This window comes from Piliocolobus tephrosceles, chromosome 3 (assembly GCF_002776525.5).
Source record: "Piliocolobus tephrosceles isolate RC106 chromosome 3, ASM277652v3, whole genome shotgun sequence".
NCBI lineage: Eukaryota > Metazoa > Chordata > Mammalia > Primates > Cercopithecidae > Piliocolobus > Piliocolobus tephrosceles.
Genome location: NC_045436.1, coordinates 168,519,004 through 168,545,577, shown reverse-complemented (window position 1 = coordinate 168,545,577; position 26,574 = coordinate 168,519,004). Strand labels below are relative to the sequence as shown.

General features: G+C 38.8%; 1 non-coding gene across 1 annotated transcript; it reads right to left on the bottom strand.

Moving 5' to 3' along the window:
* Window positions 1–21,428: 21,428 nt before the first annotated feature.
* LOC111539193 lies at window positions 21,429–21,565 on the bottom strand. The gene has a single exon (XR_002730607.1). It is a non-coding gene; the product is annotated as a small nucleolar RNA SNORA75 (small nucleolar RNA).
* Window positions 21,566–26,574: the final 5,009 nt, after the last annotated feature.

Here is a 26,574-nt window from a genome sequence, read left to right as displayed (position 1 = left end):
AGAAGGAAGAAGGAAGAAGGAAGAAGGAAGAAGGAAGAAGGAAGAAGAAGAAGAAGAAGAAGAAGAAGAAGAAGAAGAAGAAGAAGAGGAAATTACATGATCAAATAGAGAAAATAAAGGAGGAAAGGAGAAATAAATAATGTGAATATTTTTTATCTTGTATAGTTGGGTGGAAATTGACATCATTAATAAAGAAAAATCAGGTTTGGGGAGAATAATTTTGAGATGCCAAAGGGAAGTCAAGCACTGATGCTCAACAGACAGTGGGAAATATTAACCTGCTTAAAAAATTTTATTTGTAGCGGATTCTTATGGCTTATTTAATTCCTGCAATGTTCAGAAATGTTGACAAGTATGCAAGAGAGTAGAAAGCATACTCCATGTCCTCTGAGAACTTACATTTCTTAAGACTTTCAACTAAAATTTCTGCTCCCTTAAATTCTCTCCAAAGCTCAGTTCCCACATGCAGAAAGCTTTCTTCTGTTCCCAAAACTTTAAGACATCTCTCCTTCTTCTGATTTCTGCTGTCAACATACATGCTGACAATGTCTTTCCTTTGGCATTTATACGATGTCTTATGCCTAATTGTCAGTTAAGTCTTTATAAATATGTATCTTGTTTTTCCAAGACGAATTGAGAATATTCTCAAAGGCAAAGCCATAGTTCATTCTTTTTTTTTTCCAGCCTTAAATATTTTGCACAATGTCCAATAGAAAGGGGCGGCTTAGTTGAGCCAGATCGCCTGGGCTTGAATCCCAGCTTTGACACTAACTTGTTACATTGGCAAGTTATTTATTCTATGTCTAGTTTCCTTATCTAAAAATGAAAACAATAATAATACCTACTTCACAGAAGTGCTATGAAAACTGAGTGAGATAATAAATGTAAAGCACTTTCTAAGTTCCTAGGGCATAGCAAGAGTCCAGTAGATATTTGTATTAGTCAGGATAAGTCAAGATGTGCTATGTTAACAAACAACCTCAGTGTTTCAGCGGCTTAAAACAACTGAAATGTATTTTTTCTTCATATGACAGACTGAATAAATCAACAAGGGATTTCTGCTCATCAAGTCACTCAAGGACCCAGTTCACAGCCGCGACTATCTTGAATGCTGTTGGTTGTTATGTCACAGGAAAAGAGAGCCTGGAAGGTCTTGCACCAGCAATTAAATATCCAGAATGAAAGTGTCTCATTCACTCAAAACGCATTAGCCACAGCAGTGACATGACCTCATCCAACCACTAGGGCTAAGAAAGTACAATCCTACCTTGTGCCCAGAGGGAAAGGAGAAGCAGATCTCAGTGGAATATCTCTAATGACTATCAAAATATTAGTCGTAGTATGGTCATTTTGTTGTTGCCACAATAAATTATTCCATATAGAGTACTTAGCATAAGGTTGGGCTCATACTAAAGACACAGTGTTAGCTATTAACAGTATTAGTACCAGTAATAGTTTCACATAAATAAAATTCTTTTAAATTTACTCAGACCTGAACATTAAAACACCTGTACACATGTATGCACACACATGCATGGAAACACACACACACGCACAGAAGTGAGACTGTATTAACCTAATCTGTACACTGCAAGTCAAGTTGGGATGTATAATACCAAATACGTACGTGATATTAAAAAATAAAAGTCAGTTTAGACCAACATCCCTAATGAATATCAATGCAAAAATCCTCAATAAAATACGGGCAAACCGGATCCAGCAGCACATCAAAAAGCTTATCCACCATGATCAAGTGGGCTTCATCCCTGGGATGCAAGGCTGGTTCAACATACACAAATCAATCAACGTAATCCAGCATATAAACAGAACCAAAGACAAAAACCACATGATTATCTCAATAGATGCGGAAAAGGCCTTTGACAAAATTCAACAGCCCTTCATGCTAAAAACTCTCAATAAATTCGGTATTGATGGAACGTATCTCAAAATAATAAGAGCTATTTATGACAGACCCACAGCCAATATCATGCTGAATGGGCAAAAACTGGAAGCATTCCCTTGAGGACTGGCACAAGACAGGGATGCCCTCTCTCACTACTCCTGTTTAACATAGTGTTGGAAGTTCTGGCCAGGGCAATCAGACAAGAGAAAGAAAGAAAGGGTATTCAGTTAGGAAAAGAGGAAGTCAAATTGCCCCTGTCTGCAGATGACATGATTGTATATTTAGAAAACCCCATCATCTCAGCCCAAAATCTCCTTAAGCTGATAAGCAACTTCAGCAAAGTCTCAGGATACAAAATTAATGTGCAAAAATCACAAGCATTCTTACACACCAGTAACAGACAAACAGAGTGAAATCATGAGTGAACTCCCATTCACAATTGCTTCGAAGAGAATAAAATACCTAGGAATCCAACTCACAAGGGATGTGAAGGACCTCTTTAAGGAGAACTGCAAACCACTGCTCAATGAAATAAAAGAGGACACAAACAAATGGAAGAAGATTCCATGCTCATGGATAGGAAGAATCAATATCATGAAAATGGCCATACTGCCCAAGGTAATTTATAGATTCAATGCCATCCCCATTAAGCTACCAATGAGTTTCTTCACAGATTTGGAAAAAACTACTTTAAAGTTCATATGGAACCAAAAAAGACCCCACATTGCCAAGACAATCCTAAGCCAAAAGAACAAAGCTGGAGGCATCACGCTATCTGACTTCAAACTATACTACAAGGCTACAGTAACCAAAACAGCACGGTACTGGTACCAAAACAGAGATATAGACCAATGGAACAGAACAGAGGCCTCAGAAATAATACCACACATCTACAGCCATCTGATCTTTGAAGAAATGGGGAAAGGATTCCCTATTTAATAAATGGTGCTGAGAAAACTGGCTAGCTATAAGTAGAAAGCTGAAACTGGATCCCTTTCTTACACCTTATACAAAAATTAATTCAAGATGGATTAGAGACTTAAATGTTAGACCTAAAACCATAAAAATCCTAGAAGAAAACCTAGGCAATACCATTCAGGACACAGGCATGGGCAAGGACTTCGTGACGAAAACACTAAAAGCAATGGCAACAAAAGCCAAAATTGACAAATGGGATCTAATTAAACTAAAGAGCTTCTGCACAGCAAAAGACACTAACATCAGAGTGAACAGGCAACCTACAGAATGGGAAAAAATTTTGCAATCTATTTATCTGACAAAGGGCTAATATTCAAAATCTACAAAGAACTCAAACAAATTTACAAAAAAAACAACCCCATCAAAAAGTGGGCAAAGGATATGAACAGACACTTCTGAAAAGAAGACATTTATGCAGCCAACAGACACATGAAAAAATGCTCATCATCACTCACCATCAGAGAAATGCAAATCAAAACCACAATGAGATACCATCTCACACCAGTTAGAATGACAATCATGAAAAAGTCAGGAAACAACAGATGCTGGAGAGGATGTGGAGAAATAGGAACACTTTTACACTGTTGGTGGGACTGTAAACTAGTTTAACCACTGTGGAAGACAGTGTGGTGATTCCTCAAGGATCTAGAACTAGAAATATCATTTGACCCAGCCATCCCATTACTGCGTATATACCCAAAGCATTATAAATCTTGCTGCTATAAAGACACATGCACATGTATGTTTATTGCAGCACTGTTCACAATAGCAAAGACTTGGAACCAACCCAAATGTCCATCAATGACAGACTAGATTAAGAAAATGTGGCACATACACACCATGGAATACTATGCAGCCATAAAAAAGGATGAGTTCATGTCCTTTGTAGGGACATGGATGAAGCTGTAAACCATCGTTCTCAGCAAACTGTCTCAAGAACAGAAAACCCAAACACTGCATGTTCTCACTCATAGGTGGGAATTGAACAATGAGAACATAAAAGGGGAACATCACTTACCGGGACCTGTTGTGGGGTGGGGTGAGGGGGGAAGGGATAGCATTAGGAGATATACCTAATGTAAATGACGAGTTAATGGGTGCAGTACATCAACATGGCACATGTACACATATGTAACAAACCTGCATGTTGTGCACATGTATCCTAGAACATAAAGTATAATAAAAAATAATAATAAAAATAAATAAATAAATAAATAAATAAATAAAGTCAGGCTTTTAAAAAGTTGGCCAGGCACAGTGGCCTATGTCTGTAGTCCCAGCACTTTGGGAGGCCAAGGCAAGGGGAACACTTGAGGTCAGGAGTTCGAGACCAGCCTGGCCAACATGGTGAAACCCCGTCTCTACTAAAATTACAAAAATTAGCCAGGTGTGATGGCAGGCACCTATAATCCCAGCTACTCAGGATGCTGAGGCAGGAGAATCACTTGAATCTGGGAGGGGGAGTTTGCAGTGAGCTGAGAACATGCCACTGCACTCCAGTCTGGGCAACAGAGTGAGACTCCATCTCAAAAAAAAGAAAAAAAAAAAAAGTTATCAGTTCCACTACTCAAAAACACATTTAATATGGTTGAGTCCCTTCAGTATTAGTATTAGTAGCAGTAATAGTTTCACATAAATAAAATTATTTTAAGTTTACTCAGACCTAAATATTAAAACATATGTACACATGTGTGCACACGCACACATGTGGACACACACACACAGAGGAGAGAGTATTTTAACCTAACCAGTCTCTTCTCTATTCATGAGACTTTGTTTTCTTTATGTTTAACATAATAATACATAGAAAACTTTTACCCAAATGTTTTCATTTAGACCTTTCCGTGCGTTATTGGAAAGTTTACCTGTCCTTCCCCACTCCAAACATGATCTTCCTCTAGCATTCCTTTCTTCATAATGGTATCTGCCAGAGACCTAAGCCAGACACCTGGGAGTCATCTTTGTCATTCATTCCCCCTCCTCCAACATTTGGTGTATCAGTAAGTCTTAATCAATTCTACCTCCTAAATATATCTCAAACACATTTGCTTTTCTCCTGTTCTATTTTCAGCGCTTCCCTAGACAAGCGCTTCTCAACATTGGCACCATTGCTATTTGAGGCCGGAAAATTCTTCCTTGGAGGGGGCTGTCCTAGATATTATAAAGTAATCATTTTGAAATACATGCAGTGCATTCTACATAACAAAAACCTTCTCTCCCAAGTAAAAACTTTGCCAGAGTCTTATCCAGGGGGACAAAATTACCTAGCCCCAGCCCCTTCTAACCTTCCTGTCTCACCTAAGGGAGGTGGGCAGCAGGGGGAGATAAGAAACACTTAGGAAGGTCACAGCCCAGAGACACCAGCCCAGAAAAACATTGAGATTTGATTCGAATCATAGAATGCCTCCCCTCCCTCACTTCTTACTAGCCCATCAACAGGACATCAGTATAATAACAGTGGATTAAAACTCATACAGGTACAAGATTAAAGCAGACACAGGTACGAACTCTATTTAAGAATAACACTTAGAGAATGCCAAAGACAACATGAAAGATTAAAACAAGGACGCTAGAGGAATTTGAAGCTCCTTTGCCTTCAGCTACAGCAAACATTACATAGAGCCAAGATCCCAGCCAGATAGATATAAAACCTAATACTAAAGGCCTGTTTGCCTCAGTGCCTGTTACCTGATATATTATATCCAGCTTCCAATAAAAAATTGCAAAGCATGACAATACACAAGAAAAAACACCATCTGAAGAGACAAAGCAAGCATGAGAAACAGAATCAGATATGACACAGATTTTGGAATTGTCAGACAGGAAATTTAAAATAACTATAATTAATATGTTAAGGAATGTAATGGAAAAGGTAGGCAGCATACAAGAACAAATGGGTAATATAAACAGAACGATAGACTCTCTAGGAAATTATCAAACGGAAAGGCTAGAAATCAAAAACACTGGAACAGAAATGGAGAAAGACTTTTTGATGGCTCATCAATAGACTAGACACAGCCAAGGGAACAAATCAGTAATCTTCAACATATGTCGATAGAAACTTCTTCCCAAACTGAAATTACAAAAAAAAAAAAAAAAAAAGAATTTGAAATCAGAACAGAATATCCAGGAACTGTTGGCAATTTCTAAAGGTGTAACATGCATACAATTGTATACCAGAAAGAAAAGAGAGAAATAGTTAAAATAACAATGGCCAAGAACATTCCAAAATAAATGACAGACAGTAAACCACAGATCCAGGAAGCTCAGAGAACACAAAGTAGGATAAATACTAAAATGTCTACACCTGGGCATATGATAGTAACAAGAAAACCAAAGACAAACAGAACATTTTGAAAGAATACAGAGTTAAAAAAAAAAAAAAAGAGAGAGAGAGAGACAAGAATTACAATAGGTTTCTTGTCAGAAACATGCAAGCAAAAAGAGAGTGTACTGAAATACTTAAAATGTTAAATAAATAAATAAATAACCTAGAATTCTACACCCAGCAAAATTATCCTTCCAAAGTGAAGAAAAAATAAATATTTTCTCAGGCAAGCAAAACCTTGGGAAATTCATTGCCAGCAAACTGGTCCTCCAAGAAATATGAAAAGAAGTTCTTAGGGAGAAGGAAAATTACAATAATCAAAACCTCAGCTCTACATAAAGGAAGGAAAGGAGCCAGAAAAGGAATAAATGAAGGTAATATAAAATCTTTGAGTTTTTCTTATTCTTTTTTTAAATAGAATCAGGGCATGCACATGGTGGTTTGTTACATGGATATACTGCATAGTAGTGGAGTTTGGGTTTCTAGTGTACCCATCACCTGAATAGTAAACATTGTACCCAATAGGTAATTTCTCAACCCTCAACCACCCCCACCTCTCCCCTTTTGGAGTCTCCAGTGTCTATTATTTTCTTTTGTATGTCCGTATGTACCCACTGTTCAGCTCCCACTCACGAATGAAAACATGCAGTACTTGATTTTCTGTTTCCAAGTTATTTCACCTAGAATAATGAACTCTGGCTTCCTCCACATTGTTGCAAAAGACGTGATTTCATTCTTTTTTGTGACTGCATAGCATTCCATGGTCTATGTATGTTAAATTTTCTTTATCTAATCCACCATTGGTGGATACTTAGGTGGATTCTATGACTTTGTTATTGTGAATAGTGCTGCAATAAACATATATATATATATACACACACACACATACAAATATATATTTTATGTATATAAAATTATATATACACAAATATATATGTATGTATATGTGTATGTATATAAAATTATATATACACAAATATGTATGTATGTATGTGTATATATATAATTATTTTCCTTTAGGTAGACATTCAATAGTGGAGTTGCTGGATCAAATGGTAACTCTATTTTTAGTTCACTGAAAAGTCTCCATACTGCTTTCCATAGAGGTTGTACTAATTTACATTCCTACCAACAGGGTACAAGCATTCCCCTTCCTCTGCATCTTGGCCAGCATCTGTTGTTTGTTGACTCTGTGGTCATTAATAAAGAGTCAAGAAACAACAGATGCTGGTGAGGCTGTGGAGAAAAGCAATGCTTTTACACTGTTAGTGGGAACGCAAATTAGTTCAACCACTATGGAAGACAGTGTGGCAATTCCTCAAAGACCTAGAACCAGAAATACCATGTGGCCTAGCAATTCCATTACTGAGTATATACCCAAAGGAATATAAATCATTCTATTATAAAGATACATGCATGCATATGTTCATTGCAGCACTATTCACAGTAGCAAAGACATGGAGTCAACCCAAATTCCCATCAATGATAGACTAGATAAAGAAAATGTGCTACATATACACCACGGAATACTATGCAGCCACAAAAAGGAATGAGACCATGTCTTTTGCAGGGACATGGAAGCAGCTGGAAGCCATTATCCTCAGCAACTAATGCAGGAAGAGAAAACCAAAAACTGCATGTTCTCACTTGTAAGTGGGAGCTGAACAATGAGAAGACATGGGCACAGAGAGGGAAACAACACATACTGGGGCCTGTGGGGGGATAAGGTGCAGGAGGATGGAGAACACCAGGATAAATAGCTAATGCATGCAGGGCTTAATACCTAGCTGATGGGTTGATAGGTGCAGCAAACCACCATGGCCCACAATTAACTGTGTAGCAAACCAGCACATCCTGCACATGTATCCAGGGACTTAAAATAAAATAAATTATAATAATAGCCAATTCTGGCTGGTATGAAATGCCGTCTCATTGTGGTTTTGATTTTCATTTATCTGATAATTGATGATGTTGTTTTTATATATTTTTTGGCCACTTGTATGCCTTCTTCTGATAAATGTTTGTCATGTCCTTTACATACTTTTTAATGGACTTATTTGTTTTTTTCTCATTGAGTTGAGTTTCCTGTATATTCTGGATATTTGTCCTTTATCAGATACATAGTTTGAAAGTATTTTCTCCCATTCTGTAGCTTGTGTGTTTACTCTGTTGATTATTTCCTTTGCTGTGCAGAAGCTTTTTAGTTTAATTAAGTCTCATTTGTCTATTTTTGTTTTTTGTTGCATTCACTTTTGAGGTCTTAATCATAAATTCTTTGCCTAGGCCAAAGTCCTGAAGAGTTGTTCCTAGATTTTCTTATAGGATTTTTATAGTTTCCAGTCTAGCCAGAGCAATCAGGCAAGAGAAAGAAATAAAAGGCATCAAAATTGGAAAACAGAAAGTCAAATTATGTCTGGTCACTGATGACATGATCTTATACATAGACAAACATAAAAACCCCTCCAAGAGACTACTAGACTTGATAAATTACTGCAGTAAAGTCTCAGGATAGAAAATCAACAGGATACAAAAATCAGTAGCATTTCTATACGTCAATAATATTCAAGCCGAGAATGAAATCAGGAGTTCAATCTCATTTACAATAACCACAAAAAAAAAAAAAAACTAGGAATATATTTAACCACAGAGGTAAGTGATCTCTACAAAGAGAACTCCAAAAATCTGATGAAAGAAATCATAGATGACAGAAACAAATGGAAAAATATATCATGCTCATGGAGTGGAAGAATCAATATTATTAAAAACAACCATATTTCCCACAGCAATATACAGATTCAGTGCAATACCTATCAAACTGCCAATGTATTTTTCACAGAATTAGAAAATATCATTCCAAAATTCATATAGAACCAAAAAAGAGCCCAAATAGCCAAAGCAATCTTAAGTAAAAAGAAAAAAGCTAGAGACATCACATTACCTAACTTCAAATTATACTACAAGGCTATAGTAATCAAAAACAGCATGGTTGTGGTATAAAAATAGACACATAGATCAATGGAACAGAATATAGAACCCAAAAACAAAGTCACATACTTACCACCAACTGATCCTCAACAAAGTTCACAAAACTATACAATGAGGAAAGGACAAACTACTCAACAAATGGTACTGGGAAAATTGGATAGCCATATGCAAAAGAATGGAATTGAAGCCTTATCTCTCACCATATATAAAAATTAATTCTAGATGGATTAAAGACTGAAATATAAGACCTGGAACTATTTTTTCTTATTCTTAACTGATCAAACAGAAACTGTTCAAAGTAATAACAATGTGTTGTATGATTATAGGATATGCGTAAATGAAATGAGTGAAAGTAATGCTATAGGATGGGAGAGAGAAATTGAGAGTGTGCTGTTATAGGATACCTATATTACCTATGAAGCAATATAGTGTTATTTAAAAGAGACTTAGGTGAGTTGTAAATGTATATTGCAAACTCTAGGCCAGCTACTAAAAAAATTTTAAGAAGTATAATTGATATGTTATGAGTGGAGAGAAAACAGAATGGTATAAAATGTTCAACTGAAATCAGAGAAGGCAGAAAAAGAGAAGAAAAAGAAACAAAAAATAAGCACAACAAAAAGAAAACGATGACAGACATGGCAGATAGTATTTCAACTATATCGATTATCACTTTACATATAAATTAGCTCAAACATGCCAATTAAAGGACAGAGATTGTTATTTGTTTTTCAAAAAAATGATAAAGAAGACCTAATTATACATTGTCTACAAGAAACTCATTTTAAACATAAAGGCACAGATAGGTTAAAAGAAAAGTGGTAGAGAAAAATATACCCTGTTAACAGTCAAAAGCTGGAGTCATTAAATTAATTTAAGAAAAAAATGTCTCCATCCATTGTCAAAAGTGTGGGTTGCATACTGAGGGTTAAAACCACCTCTGGCTGAGAGGCACTAGCTTAACCCACCAGCATCTCTTGCCAGAACACCTTCAGTAACTCTAATCACTTCTGTTATGTGTACTCTTGGTCTTTAACAATTCGTTCTACACTGCAGCAAGAATGATCTTTTAAAATTCAAATCTCATCTGGGCACAGTGTCTCATACCTGTAATCCCAGCATTTTGGGAGGCAGCGACGGGTAGATCACTTGGGGCCAGGAGTTCGAGACCAGCCTGGCCAACATGACAAAATCCCATCTCAACTAAAAATACAAAAATTAGCCAGGCATGGTGGCACATGCCTGTAATCCTACTACTTGAGAGGTTGAGGCACAAGAATTGCTTGAACCCAGGAGGCAGAGGCTACAGTGAGTCAGGATCTCACCACTGCACTCCAGCCTGGGCGACACAGCAAGACTGTGTTAGGGGAAAAAAAACCACTCAAATCTCATGTAATCCTCGTGCTTAAAACCATCAATGTCTTTCCTCTATTTTTAAGACAAAAGTCCAAATTTGGTAATGTGTCCATCAGGCTCTGCATGTTCTGACCCTGGCACCTTCTCCAGGTGCATTTAATGGCATCCCTGCTTTGCTCTGCATACGCCAGCCTCATGAGACTCACTTTCTGTTCCTTGAACTCAGTCTGTTTGTTTCCACACCAGGGTCTTCACACATGCTGTTCCCTCTGCTGGAATTCACCCCCACCCCCCGCCACCACTTACTGCCCCCTTGCCTGAATTAACTCAGGATGGATTAAATATTTAAATGTAAAACTTCAGACTGAAAAATTTAGGAAAAAAAACATAGGAAACACCAATCTGAACAATCAGACTTGGGGAAAAAAATTCTGACTGAGTCCTCAAAAGCAACTGCAACTGCAACAAAAAATGACAAGTGAGACCTAATTAACTAAAGGCTTCTGAACATCAAAAGAAACTACCAACAGAGTAAATACACAACCTACAGAATGGGAGAAAATAGTTGCAAACTGTGCAGCTCATGAAGGTCTAATATCCAGAATCTATAAGGAATTTAAACAACTTGACAAGTAAACACAACAAATAACCTTATTAAAAAGTGGACAAAAGACATGAGTAGATACTTCTCAAAAGAAGACATATAAGTAGCCAACAAACACATGAAAAAATGCTCAGCATCATTAGTCATCAGAGAAAGGCAAATCAAAACCACAATGAGATAACTACCATCTCATGCCACTCAAAATGGCTACTATTAAAAAGTCAGAAAACAACAGATGCTGGTGAGGCTGCAGGGAAAGGGGAATGGTTATACACTATTGATGAAAATATAAATTAGCTCAGCCACTATGAAAAGCAGTTTGGAGATTATTCAAAGAACAAAAAAGAGAACTACCGTTTGACCCAGCAATCCCATTGCTAGATATATATATCCAAAATAAAATAAATCATATGACTGATATATATAGATACATATAATAAAATATATATCATGATATATATGATGGCCATATATATTTTATATATATATATATCATGGAATACCACTTAGCCATAAAAAGGAATGAAATAATAGCATTTGCAGCAACCTGGATAGAGCTGGAGACCATTATTCTAAATGAAGTAACTCAGGAATGGAAAACCAAATGTCATATGTTCTCACTCATAAGTGAGACCTAAGCTATGAGGACACAAAGGCATAAGAATGAAACAATGGACTTTGGGGACTCAATGGGAAGGGCAGGAAGGGGGTGAAGGATAAAAGACTACACATTGGGTAGAGTGTACCCTGCTAGGTTGATGAGTGCACCAAAATCTTTGAAATCACCGCTAAAGAACTTATCCATGTAACCAAACATCACCTGTTCCCCAAAAACTATTGAAATTTTAAAAAAATAATAAATCATTCTAACAAAAAGACACATGCATACACTCACATGTTTATCACCATACTGTTCACAATAGCAAAGACATAGAATCAACCCAGATGCCCATCAACAGTGGATTGGATAAAGAAAATATAGTCTATATACACTATGGACTACTACTCAGCCATAAAAGAAATGAAATAATGTCTTTTGCAGCACGTTAGATGGAGCTGGAGGCCATTATCCTCAGTGAACTAATGCAGGAACAGAAAACCAAATATTACATGCCTCACTTATAAGTGGGAGCTAGACTTTGGGTACTTATGGACACAAAGATGGGAACAATAGACATTGGGAACTACTAAAGGGGAAAGGGAGGAAGAGGGGCAAGTGTTGAAAAACTAACAATTGGGTACAACGCTCACCACCTGGGTGATGGCATCAATCATACCCCAAAACTCAGCATCACAAAATATACCCAGGCAACAAACCTACACGTGTAACCCCCGAATCTAAAATTAAAAAGTTGAAATGGAAATTTTTTTAAAAATGGAAGCTGCATGAAAAGAAACAGGAAGCAGGAACCAAACAACAGGACATACGATTTTACTCAGATCTCCAAGAGGCAAGGCAAGGGGGATCCACCTTTTCTCTGTTTCTCTCTCTCTCTCTCTGTCTCTCTCGCTGTCTCTCTCTCTCCATATATATATATATATATATATATGTGTGTGTGTGTGTGTGTGTGTGTATGTGTGTGTATATATATATGTATATATACACACAGATATATAGATGTATATATGTGTATATACTATATATACATACATATAATATCTGTGTGTACATATATGTCTATCTCTCTTTGTCTCTTTTTCCTTTCTGAGGGGAGCGAGGGTATATTCAAGGTTGTCTCCTTTAGGATAAATTTATAAATATGGAATTACTGGGTTAAAGCTTAGCCACACTTTAAGGTAAAAATGATTTCCAGCAATTTATATTTCTCTTTTTTTTCAGTAGGAATTTGAAAGAATAAAACATTCCTTGTCCTTACAAATAGTTGTCTTCAATTACAAGTTCCAGCTCCTTCTGGTTGAAAGTTATCTCTCTTCTACTCTAAAACTGTACATACCATGAGTGCTTAATCAATGAATACTGAAATAAATTCCTAGCACTCTTAGTCCTGAAAACTAGCCATTTTTATATGGGCATATTCTCCCATCTCCAAGAACACTGCAATGTGTCTTAATTTTGGGGGATCAGTTCCTTCATCCTCTGACTTACAAATATCTTGAGTCTTCAAAATCGTGTTGGGTATTTTGAATCTTGGTTGTATGAATTTTCCAGTTCTGTTGATGTCCTGTTTTTTTCCAATTCTGTTGATGTCCTGATGTTCTGGGGTTTTTTGTTGTTCTTTGTTTATTTTGAGACGGAGTCTCTCTCTGTCCCCCAGGCTGGAGTACAATGGCATGATCCTAGCTCACTGCAACCTCTGCCTCCCGGGTTCAAGCTATTCTCCTGCCTCAGCCTCCTGAGTAGCTGGGACTGCAGGCACACCCCACCACGCCCGACTAATTTTTGTATTTTTAGTAGAGACGGGGTTTCACCATGTTGGCCAGGACGGGCTCGATCTCCTGACCTTGTGACCCACCCACCTCGGCCTCCCAAAGTTCTGGAATTACAAGCGTGAGCTACTGCGCCTGGCCAATGTCCTGTTTTCTTAAAGGATTTTGACACACATACTCCTGATTAGCATAGAAAACTCAAAATGATTACTAAATCTGAAATTCAAGCAAGATTTTGCTTGTGCTTAGTTTTTAATAATGCAAAATTGTTTTGAGCCAGTACTCGTTTTTTAAGCTAATTTGATTCTCCTCTTTAATATGCTACATTAAAAAATCTAGCCAATATAAAAATTAGCCATATGGCTAATAAAAGAAAAAATGATAATTAGAATCATAATTTCAGAATTTGTCTAGAAGGTTTCTCTTTTCTTTCTCTTTTTTCCAGATTAATTAAGGTATAATTGAAAAATAAAAATTGTACATATTTACAGTGTACAGTGTACATAATGTGATGTTCTGACATATGTGTATATTGTAAAATGTTTCAATCAAGTTAACTAACATACGCATCAACTCACATACTTATTTCTTGCTCTTTGCTCTGAGAACATTTTGGAGCTATTCTCTTGGCAATTTTCAAGTATACAATACAGTATTATTAAGTATAGTCACCATGCTGTACAATAGACCTCCAGAACTTATTCATCCTGTCTACCCGAAACTTTGTAACACTTGACCAATATCTCCTTATCTCTCACTCCAACTCCTGGCAACCACCATTCTGCTGGCAGCTTCTATGAGTCGGACATTTTAGATTCCACATATGTGAGATCGTGCAGTATTTGTCTTTCTGTGCCTGGCTTGTTTCATTTAGTATAATGTCCTCAAGTTCAGCCAAGGTGTCACAATGACAGGACGCCCTTTGATTTTAAGGCTGAGTAGTATTCCAGGGTGTATCTACACTTCATTTCCTTTATCCATTCATCCATCAATGGACACAGGTTGTTTCCATGTCTTGCCATTGTGAATAATACTGCAGTGAACACAAGAGTGCAGATATCTTGTCAACATACTAATTCCATTTCCTTCAAATATATATTCAGTAGTGGAATTGCTGGGTCATATGGTAGTTCTATTTTTAATTTTTTGAGGAAACTCAATGCTCTTTTCCATAGAGGCTGTACTAATTTCCATTCCCACTGACAGTATACAAGGGTTCCCTTTTCCCCACATCCTTGCCAACACTTGTTATCTTTTGTCTTTTTGATAATAGCCCTTCTAACAGGTGTTAGGTGATATCTCATTGTGATTTAATTTGCATTTCCCCGATGATTAGTGATGCTGAGCATCTTTTTCAAATGCCTATTGGCCATTTGTATGTCTTCTTTTGAAAAATGTCTATTCAGGTCCTTTGCCCATTTTTTAACTGAGTTATTTGTTCTCTTGCTTAACAGCCATTTTCTTTAGACCCTGTTGGCCCACATGAAAAAAGAAATAGGCAGATCTAAGACAAAAAAAATCTGTAATAATCCGCCAAATAGTTATTTCATGCACTCTCTATACCTTTAATTTTTTTCTATCAAAGTTATTCTCTTTCTGCAATTGGTCACTTCTAATATATTTGTGGTTGGGTTAGAGTCTGACCACATAACATTTTTAAAGGCATAGCAACACCACCTTTAAAAAGGTATCCAATAGTTATAGTCTCACAAAAATACAGTTTATTGTGGCTTTGTTTCTAATATCAAAAGACGGGAAAATATGTAAATCTCTAACATTAGTGAGCTACTTAAATAGAGTATGGAACATGCACAAAATAGAGTATCTTGCAGCCAATAAAAAAGAATGAGATCTATCTATGTATGCAAATATAAAATAAATTCTATGGTATATTTTAAATGAACAAAGCAAACTGCAAAACACTGTGTATAATATGAATTTGTATGTTTAAAATATCTCCACTTCGCTACAAAAGAAAGTCATAGTTGTTGTTTCTAAGGTAGGCAGTGGGAGACATGGTTCTGAGATATAAGGAAAACTTACTTTTCATTGAATTTTTTTTTTTTTTTAGACACAGCCTAACTCTGTCATTCAGGCTGGAGTGCCGTGGCATGCTTATGGCTCCCTGCAGCCTCAACCTCCTGGGTTCAAACAATCCTCCCACCTCAGCCTCCCTAGTAGCTGGGTCTAGAGGGGTACACCACCACTCCTGGCTAAATTTTGTATTTTTTTGTAGAGATAAGGTTGCCCAGGCTGAAATATTTTAATTTTTTACAATGAGCATATGTTAATTTTTAGTTAAACACAGACAATCAAATGGGAAGGGGGAGGGCTTTGGTTCTATGTTTCATGAAACCAGTCAAAATCACTATCAATTTTGGCTAATGGTAATCAATTCAAATTGCAAATTAGCAATTAATTTATCTTGACTCTATCAGCAGCATTTCAACTTCTCACCAAATCTTACTAAGAATTTTAACCATATGCCAAACAGTTATTTCCTTGGTCATTCATTCATTGCACCATTCAATTCTTACTAACCGTGGGCATGTGCAATGCCATATGCCATGCTGGGACACAGGAACACAGAAGTGAGCAAGAAAAAGAATTCATTGTTAACCTCTTTGAGCTCAGAGTCTAGCAGGAAAGACCAATCTTCCCACTAAGTAACTGGAGAAATGTTGAAGAGCATTGTAAGAGTACTTGAAGGGGTGCTTACACAATCTATGTATCAGAAAGACCTCAGAGGAAAGGACATCTAGCTGATACCTCTAGTTAACCAGGTGACTGGTGAGAGAGCATGTTCTAAGAAGAGATGGGCAGACGGTGCCACCTCAAGGGTAAAAGAGAGCTCTACCTGGCACAATCGAAAGCCATCGGGACCAATGGAGCATCAAGTTCGGATAAATGAATGGCGATACCACCAGGGAGCAGATCCTAGGGAACTTGAGCAAGGTGGAGGACCCTGGACCTCACTTCAATGACAGGAAGAACCACAGCAGGATTTTAATCAGGTGTGTTAGTCTCCTAGGGCCACTACAACAAATGACCACAAACCAAGTGGCTTAGAACAACAGAAAAGCATTTCCTCACAGTCCTGGAGGCCAGAAGTCTGAAACCAAGGTGTGGTGAGGACCATGCTCCCACTGAAAGCTCGAAGGGATAATCCCTCCTAGCCTCTTCCTAGCTCCTGGTGACTGTCAGCAATCTTTGGTGTTCCTTGACTTATAGACATATCACTCCAAACCCTCCCTCTGTCATCAGATGGCCTTCTCTCAGTAGGTATCTCTGTCCAAATCTCTCTCTTGTAAAACCCCCAGTCACAGTGAATTTAAGAGCCATCATGATCCACTATGACTTTATATTAAGTTGATTACATCCAAAAAGACCCTATTTCCAAAAAGTCATATTCCCAGGTTCCACATGGAAGTGAATTTTGGAGGGACACAATTTAACCCAGTACAGCAAGGGCACAATATAATCTGATTTGCATTTTATAAAAACTATTCCAAGGATAAAGAGGGAAAAGATAGGGAGGAAGCGAGACTGGAAAGACAAAGATTAACTTCACATACATCTTTATTATTTTTGAATTAGGAGATTCATTTTGAGACCCAAGCTGCCCATCAGACGTTGAGCTAAGAGCTGTTTCCATGAAATCTCATTCTGTCCTCACACTGCCCTGTGAAGATAGTCAGAGATGTGACTTTACCTGTCCATGGTCACACAGCAGTGCCTCAAACCCAGAGCTGGTAGGCTCTAGAGCCTGTAAGGTTTCCATCCTCCCAGGCTGAAAACTAAACACATTCTCAAGGCAATGAGACTCCTTTGATGTGGATTTCCAGGAGGCAGAAAATATTGCACACTGGCATGGTTTCAAGCACACTTCATATTCTTTATGCAAAGCCAGGGCAAAAGGTGAATAGTTAACATATCCTAAAGAGCAGTCATGTTGTAATGCAAACGAATCTGAGGGTTCCAATCACACTGCACCATGTCCAGTGATTCAACCCTAGGTCAGAAATATTCTTTTTAAAAAGAGACCTATGTAAAATCCGTGCCTCACAAACACAAGCCCATATTAAAAGAAGCCTGCTTTTTATAAAATGAAGAAACTTGAAGCCATCATCTGAAAAACTCAGACACAGAAATGAATACAGAGGAAAAAGAGGTAATTGGTGGGAATTGTTCGGACTGATAGCTGATATTGATCAGAAACAGACTGTGGGTCTTCTCCCTCTTTCCTGCTTTACCTCCATAGTCCACAATTTTAAAGGTAGGTTGAAATTTTAAAAAACAACAATGAAGACCAAGGTTGTTCTTCCTTGTGCTCAGTAGCTTTTAGGGGGTCAAATGAGTATCATGGGTGTAGGTTACAGCTTCTGTTACTTATCACAATTTTGTCATATCAAGGTCTGAACAGAGCACCCAACTCTCAATTTCCTCTTTTTTGTTCCACGGCTTTTTCCTGCAATATTAAAATAGAAATGAAAGAAGGAAGAAAGGAGGGAAGGAAGGAAGGAATGGAGGAAGAGAGGAAGAAAGGGAGGAAAGGATGAAGGAAAGAATGAAACTTGAAAAAAGTAAATGTGAATCCAAAAAGAGAGGAGAAAACAATGATTATTCTGATATGTATTACTAGTTTAAAAACTGAACTGTAAATCAGGTAATAATTTATAAACTGATTCCTAAAAATAAAGAATAAAATACATTTAAAAGCAATTAATAGGCAATTTTTATCTAGGAAGTGGGTGATTTTTGCACAAGGGGGAGAGAAATGCTCCAGGCTTTGCCTCATCTCCTAGAAGCATCCCATATTCTTAGATGTGACGTTGCCTTGGTAACCACAACTTGGTGACCTCGTTATTTCAACCTAATCCTGCTTTGAAATTATAGTTGCTCCACCCTTTTGCCTGGCCAGCCTGATAACATAATCATTGTAAATGAGGATGGGAAAAAAACAGCAGGATATAGTCCCTCCGGTGACACGAGACCAGTCTCACCTTATCATGAAAATAGACGAACAATTAAACGGCATGAATCTAAAACCCTAAAAGTGGATTTTCTTATTTTTTATATGGTTTGTTATGCTTATTTTCAAAACCTACTGGTGGATTCAATGTAGCAGAGTATCTTGATATTACTATATGAAAATGGAAAATTCCTATTTGTGTTAAAAAAAAAAAGTAAGAAGAGCTAAACTGTCAAAGGTGAAGTTCTTAATTACGCATTTGTTTTGCCCAACAGCTGAATAGAAACCAGAATCAGAAAATAATTTTTTAACAAGTAGACTGGGAGTATCCAGGTTTGTTTGTCCAGCTTAACTTCCTCTGGCTAAAGCCTCACAGATCAGTTGTCATCCTGAATTCAGGTTCCTTTCATAACAAAAGAATCAGGAGATGACATTGCTTACATTCTGAATGCATCAAGTCTAACTATACTATAGTTTAAAGGAAATACAATTTACTCATTTGTTTCAATTTGTGTGCTTTGAGATCTCTGCCCAGAAAAGAAGGAAAATTCCATTCTTTCTCCTTCATTTCCTCCTTTAAAAAAAAAAAAAAAAAAAAAAATCCCAAATGGCTAGGATACACTAGTGATAGAGTTCAGATCTCAATAAAATGTTCATGCTGCTCCCAACTCATACATGGAGGAGTCTGGGTAGCTACATGGCCTGCATCTTGGGCTCCTGGGCTCCCCTTCCAGGACACTCCCCCATTTCTGATTGCCACACGCCAGCTCACCCATCGTCTTTCCGAAAGATCCCTAGTTGTGGCACATGGAGGGGAGAGTTACTGGATGGATTCCCTTCACCCATTCTCCTGCTGGCAATAGTCCTGCTTCCTCTGTCTCCCCACTGTGTGCTTCCCAAAGAATAATTATTTGCTACTGGTGGATATGCTGTTGGCCTTACCAGTGGATGTCAATGGCAGCTCACAGGTAAAAGGCAAGTTCCCACTCAAGGCCATTATCCAGAGCGAACATGCCCAGGGGATAAGGCCACCCATGCGGACATCCCTTCCTGCCGGCAAAAAGAGAGCCACTGCCATGGTGGGAGGAGGGAAGGGCCAATGGTTGGCTAATGGATCTAAAGCACAGCTAGATAAGATGAACAACTTCTAGTGTACTAGAGCACTGTAGGGTGACTATAATTAAAAGCAACCATTTATCCTATATTTTTAAATAGCTAGAAGAGCAGGTTTTGAATGATCCCATCTCAAAGAAATGATAAATGTTGGAGGTGACAGATATGCTAATTGTCCTAATTTGGATATTCTACATTGTATACATGTATTGAAATATCACAATGTACTCCACAAATATGTACAATTATTATGTGTCAATTAAAAATAATACAAAAGAGAGCTGCCACCAGCTATAACTTATATCTATAAATACCATTGTGATATAATCTTAAGAATGTAGGGAAAGATTGTAGCTTCTTGAAGAAAGTATGCTGCATCAATTAAAACTTCACTATCAGAGTGATAGTATCAAAACTCTAAGAGAAATAACCTGGAACGGTATGCATTTGACTTAAGAGTATTTCTTCCCTTTTGCTGAGAGGTGAGTAAAATTACCATTGCATAAAGTGTGAGCTCCAGGTATACTACACCAGTCCATTCTAAGCCCACTCTTCTCTTGTTTACTATAGCCACAAGGAGTAATAATAATGATGATGATAACAGCTAACATTCAGTGAGTTTGCATACTTACCATTTGCCTGATTTTACAGAGGAGTGGCTGATACACAGAAAGCAGAATGTCTTGATAGCCTCCCAAAGCTGGCAGGAAGTGGCAAGCCAAGATTCAGATGCAGCTATTCTGCCCTCCTGGACCTAACTGTAGAACTAGGACCAGTGGTTGGACCCCATGAGCAGACACATCAAAACCCCCTCTGAAAAGAAAAGTCTAAGTAGTCCAAGCTGTCCAAAGACAGAATAGACCTAGACAGTCTCAAAAACAAAGGAAACACACAAAGTACGAAATCTAAGACCAAATATCTCTGACCTCCCAGAACATATCAAAAGTACAGATCTGAGTATAAATACTGTATCCTACGGGCCTCTCTAAGTATTCATCAGATGGTATGTTTTTGGCTTAGGGGTTCTTAAATGATATACAGAGAGAGAGAAAGAGAAACAAATTTCTTGGCAGATTCAAGCATCTGTGTAGGGAAGAGGAAAGAAGAGTAGTACACTTAAGAGAATCGCAGTGGGATGGGGGTAAGAGGCTGAGAATAGACACGTTTTAGGTTTCGGCTAAGAATTGAGAGAACTCACACAGTTGCTGCGAGGATCAAAGGATAACATGCAAAAATAGACAGAAAAGTATAGATCATGAGATAAATGTAAGAAATTCCATTCCCAGAGGCAGCTGGCAGTGCTACAGACTCCTGAGCAAGTGAAGCAATGCAAACTGTCGGAGGAATATGGTTCCACTGAACCTATTCCAGCCAGGAAGAAACAAGGATGAAAAGGAGGCTTTGGGAACAATGAAGGCAACAAAGACAGTTGGTGGGGGGTGGAAAAAGGAATACATGAAGGGAAGTCCAATTCTGCCATGGCTTGGACATCAAGGTGCCCAAAATTCATGAAGCTCCTCCTTTCTACCATTTGCACCCAACAGAACTGAAAATAACCAGATTGCCAGGCCTTTCCTACTTCTCCTTCCCTCTACCTGAAACATCTCTCTTCTTCCTTACTCAGCTCTTGCCTTTGTCTTCTGCTTGGTCATTTCCCAACTATGTTTCAGGTCTCTTAGTTGTCACTTTCTGCAGAAATCCTTTCTGGACTTCCCCTCACCCAGTGCTAAATCCTTCTTCTTTTTGGCTCTCCAAACTCCCTGTTCTTTTTTGTTTGTTTGTTTTTTGTTTTTTCTTCCCAGAATGTCTCACAAAACAGCCAAATATACCTCTGTAAAGACAGAAAGTAAAATAATGCTAGTTCTGTGAATTCTCTCTTCTTCTCATGCAAATACCTCAACTGCCACCAATGGACAGAAAGGAGCTCAATGAGAAGCCAGGCTCCCTGTTCTTTCTCCGTTTCTATATAGTTACCGCCTCTTGCCCTGTCTTCCCCATCACCCTCCATAAACTTGTTCACCTTGTGAAGGCAAGAACAATGGTGTCTACACAGTGCCTGGCACATAATAGAAACACAATAAATTCATTCATTCATTTATTCACCTGACACATGTTTACTGAATATATGTTCTGTGTCAGGCACTGAAGTAAAGCAGCAAACAAGACAGATAAATTCTCTGCCTTCACTCTTGGGGGGAAGGAAAGGTTTGTTTTGTTTTGTTTTGTTTTTTGTTTAATCAAGTAAATGAAAACAAACAAGATGGTTGCAGATTGCTAAAAGAGGTATGGAAAAAAATGAACAGTTTGATGACATGAAAGAGGAAGAACTTCTTTAAGTCTCATGTCTTTGGATCCTGGGAGAATCTGTCCCCTGTAGCCTAAGGCCATGCTCCTTCTTTCACCGGGATTCACTGAGATCCTCAGGGGATCACAGGGCAATGAGGGAAACTGAAGAGGAAACCAGGGATTGCAATCATATATGGGATAAGGCCTATGCCAGATATTCACGTGGGGCTGGGTGTGGAACGGCCAAGTGGTATGTTGAAAATTTAGGCGCAGTGCTCCAGAAGGGCTTGTGATGAAGGTGACTTTGAGCCTGGTGATTCAGAGTACTACGGTTTCTGGGACTGTACTACTGGATTTGAATCCAGCCCCCACCCCTCACTAGTTTTGTGGCCTTGGATAAGTTACTCAATTTCTGTGTTTCAGGTTCCTTATCTGAAGGATGAGTTAAATGATAATACTCACCCTACAGGGCAGCCGCGAGGATTAATTATATTCATATACATACACTACTTAGAACAGGGTGAATATATAGTGAGTGCTATCCATGTTGACCTCGATTACTGTTTTCAGGATGCAAAAGAGTTAGCTCGATGAAGAAAGAGCGGTGAAAAAGCATCCCAAGAAGAACCCATGGAATGAACGAAAGAATGGAAAGAATGGCAAATGACTCCAAGATGACAAGTCAATCAACAGGCGCTGGCTTTGTCCATGAATAATCATAGGGGAGAATCTATTGTGCTAGACTGCCTTGTGGGTTAAGAACAAACCCAGGGGGCCGGGAGCGGTGGCTCAAGCCTGTAATCCCAGCACTTTGGGAGGCCGAGACCGGTGGATCACGAGGTCAGGAGTTCGAGACCATCCTGGCTAACACGGTGAAACCCCATCTCTACTAAAAATACAAAAAACTAGCCGGGCGAGGTGGCGGGTGCCTGTAGTCCCAGCTACTCAGGAGGCTGAGGCAGGAGAATGGCGTAAACCCAGGAGGCGGAGCTTGCAGTGAGCTGAGATCCAGCCACTGCACTCCAGCCTGGGCGACAGAGCGAGACTCCGTCTCAAAAAAAAAAAAAAAAAAAGAACAAACCCAGGGAAAACAGGCAGGTTCTCTATCCTCATATCCTCACAGGCCTATTCAACAAGACTAAACACACAAGGAAGAGAGACTAAACACATAAGAAGGATGCAAAGCAGCAGAAAACCAGGTCTGAACTAGGTAGCCAGACCCCGATGGTAATCTCAAAAAAAAATAAAAAATAAAAAATGAATCATAGTATTTTGTTTGTGATGTGCCAGACACTGGGCTAAACACTTTATTTGCTTTTCCTGCTGAAATTCAGCCCACAAATACACATTATGTGACTGCCTCCATGACAAAACCCCCAGGAGATTCTAGGGAAGGGAGAGATCAGATCGACCCAAAGGACCCAAAAAGACAGCAAAGCTTGAGCGAGGCCTTAAGAGAAGGAAAGAATTTGAATAGAGGGTGAGTAAAAGAGAAACTACAGAAGCACAGCCCAAGAGAAACATAATGTGAGCCACAAATACAAGCTACATATCTAATTCTGAATTTTCTAGTAGCCACATTTTTTAAAGTTAAAAAAAGGTAAAATTAACTTTTAGAATATATTTTATCCGGCCGGGCGCGGTGGCTCACGCTTGTAATTCCAGCACTTTGGGAGGCAGAGACGGGCGGATCACAAGGTCAGGAGATCGAGACCATCCTGGCTAACATGGTGAAACCCTATCTCCACTAAAAATACAAAAATTAGCCGGGCACAGTGGCAGGCGCCTGTAGTCCCAGCTACACGGGAGGCTGAGGCAGGAGAATGGCATGAACCCGGGAGGCGGAGCTTGCAGTGAGTGGAGATCGCGCCACTGTACTCCAGCCTGGGCGACAGAGAGAGACTCTGTCTCAAATAATAATAATAATAAAGAATATATTTTATCCAATATTTGCAACATATTAAAATTTCAGTATATAATCAGTATAAAACATTATTAATGCGATGTCTTACATTATTTTTTTCTCTACTAAGTCTTTGATATCTGGTGTGTATTACCTACTTACAGAAGTTGTCAGTTCCAAGTAGCCAGACTTCAAGTGCTCAATAGCCCCATGTGACTACCATCTTGGATAGCACAAGTCAAGAGGGAAAAAAGAACAGGCATTCATGGATGTCTTGCTAGGCCTCAGTCACTTTTTCTATAAACACAGCTTTATTTAATCTTCCAAACACTCCCTTAGGGGAATATTGTTACAGGTTGAGTATCCCTTATCCAAAATGCTTGGGACCAGAAGTATTTTGGATTTCAGATTTTTTTTCTAATTTTAGAATACTTGCATTATACTTATGGGTTCAGCATCTTTACTCTGAGAATCCGAAATCTGAAATGTTCCCATGAGCATTTCCTTTGAACATTATGTCAGCACTCAATGACAAAAGTTTGGATGAGAAATCCAAACATTTTGCATTTTGGAGCATTTTGGGTTTTGGATTTTTGGATGAGGGATAGTCAACCTGTATTATCCCCATTTTACAGAGGAGACTACTGAGGCTCTAAGAGGTTAAGTTGACAGCTAAATAAGTAGGTTGATCTAGGATTTAAATTCAGCTCTCACCAACTTCAAGCCTGGGAATGTTCCTCATGCTGGAATTGTCTTAGGAAACTGCTTCCGGGGACCATGCACCACAAAACAAGACAACACCCAGGCAGACAGAACCAAAGAGATCCTGGGATCCACTTCTAAGCAGCTTCCTCCTGGGGCTCCACAGCCCACACCAGCTTTGTGCAGCCTCCCATACAGGGAGCAGGGTGGACAAAAAGCAAGCAGACAAACACACACAACTTTTCTCTTTCCAGTTAATTGAAATTGAGACGTAACCTGCTCCATCACAGCAAAATAACGAAAGGAAGGGCACCTGTGTAGGTAAATCTTTAACTTTTGTTGCAGGGACGTACACGATGAACACTTAGTTGGCTGCTTCTCAGCCAGCCAAGCAGGGCTCCCTTACACCCTTTGCGGCTCTATTTTGTTGTCAATTACTGTTTCTAAAACTATTAAGGGAGGAAGGGGGAAGAGTATAAATAGCATTAACAGTAATTTACGATCTGAAAAGGGACAGCAGGAGTTCGAAATCCGTCTCCATTAAGATACTTTCCCTACACTCCTCTGGGTCCTGGAGCTGCAGGATCATGATCCAGGATCGTAGGAAAAGGATGTTTATACAACACTTCTGGCAGAAAAGACATTTTTTTTCCTTGCATCCCGAGGGCAAGGTTCAGCCGACTTTCCATAAAGCGTCTGGTCTGTGCCGAGCGTGCTGTGGGTACACTGTCCCTGGTGTGGGAAGATACTGAGCTTTCCAAATTTTTGTTTTATTTTATTTACTTTTTGTTTAATGAACCCTCCCTGATTTCTACAGTCATTCAAGCCTGTTGCCACCCACCCCACCCCACCTCAACCATCAGCAAAGCCCACCAAGAAAAATGCCAAGAGAGACGCTGATCAGCTCTTCAGTGAGAATTTTGCCATGTTTCTGCCTTTGATAAATCTAGATTCTTTGAGACAAAGGTTGACTCCATCACTAAGGCATGTTTTATGCCACCCAGTTTAACTTTGCAGGACCTACTTACTAAGTCAAGGAATTGCAAGGCCACATTACGGAGCAGCTTGAGTTAGAGTCTAAAAGGAGAGCCAGTTGCACCCCAGGATTACCATGTTTTTTTCCTTTTTCTTTTCTTTTGAGGTGGACGTGAGACACCATGGTCTGGCTCTGAACACAGTCTCTGGCAGCTGCTTATGGTTCTCTCAACACTAATGATGCGATCAAGTCTTTGAGTGAATTTTGGAGCTGAAGGGAGAGACAAAAAGAAAATTTCATAAACCACCCCCAGAATCTGTTCGCTGAAGCACCGCACATTTTCAGTACCACCTTCGCGAACCAGTCTCTTAGATCACTAGCGACCCCACGTGGCCAATTTAAAATAACAGTAATTTTTTTCCTCCCTGCAGAAAAGAAACGTAACACTTCAAGGTTTTACTCCTAAGTCTTCGTAGAATTTAAAAACTGAAAAGCTGTAAGGACTGTTGATGTCACCTGACCCAACCACCTCATTTTACAGGAAGGAGAGGTTGAGAGAGGTTTAAAAAAACAAAAAAGGGCTTGAAAGTTCACACAGAATGTTAAGGTCAAGTTAGGAAGCAGTACAAGAAATGATTCTAAGAGATTCTGTGCTACTGGATTTCAATGTATTAATGGAAGAAAGGAAAAGAAGGCTCTTTGTTCCCCAGACTAGAAAATAAATACTGCTGTTACAGAAGAATCACCGTAATAACACTGCACATTTTAAAGGATCCCAAGTTCCAATGGGTATGTAGGCAATACATATATTTCTTTCCTCTTCTATGCCTAAAACTTATCAGAGTACATTAAACAGAGTCATGGCAAGAATGAGGCCAGCATGGACAAGAGGGAGGAGTCAGCATTTGGCAAATGTGAATTTGATGCCCATTCCCAAAGCCTAGCCACTGAGCAAAGGAAAAGATTGGGTTTAGCCGGGCGCGGTGGCTCAAGCCTGTAATCCCAGCACTTCGGGAGGCCGAGACGGGCGGATCACGAGGTCAGGAGATCGAGACCATCCTGGCTAACACGGTGAAACCC